Source organism: Crocodylus porosus, unplaced genomic scaffold (assembly GCF_001723895.1).
Source record: "Crocodylus porosus isolate Cpor-Errol unplaced genomic scaffold, CroPor_comp1, whole genome shotgun sequence".
Classification (NCBI taxonomy): Eukaryota; Metazoa; Chordata; order Crocodylia; family Crocodylidae; genus Crocodylus; species Crocodylus porosus.
Window position 1 is genome coordinate 4,537,690 of NW_017728928.1, and position 348 is coordinate 4,538,037.

A 348-nucleotide genomic window follows, 5' to 3' on the forward strand; every position below is an offset into this window, starting at 1 on the left:
GGGGGTGCTGAGGGACAGTTTGGGGGACGTGGGGGTGAGGGTTTGGGAGTGCTGAGGGACGGTTTGGGGGACGTGGGGGTGAGGTTGGGGGGTGAAGGGATGCAGTTTGGGGGTTGGTTGATTAATAAAGATGGTTTTGGGGGTGTCCTGCCAGGGAGGTTGGGCTCCTGGGGCTGGAGGCCCTTGCTTGGTGTCTTTCAGACGTTCCCACTGGGAATCGGTCATTTCCCGTTATCTGCCAGGGCATTTTAAGCTTCCCCAACACAGCCACATCCTGCAAGTGACTTGACAGAGAGTTTAGACAAGAGCCAGCCTGACCCGCAGCTCCCCGACAAGAGTCTTGCTGAG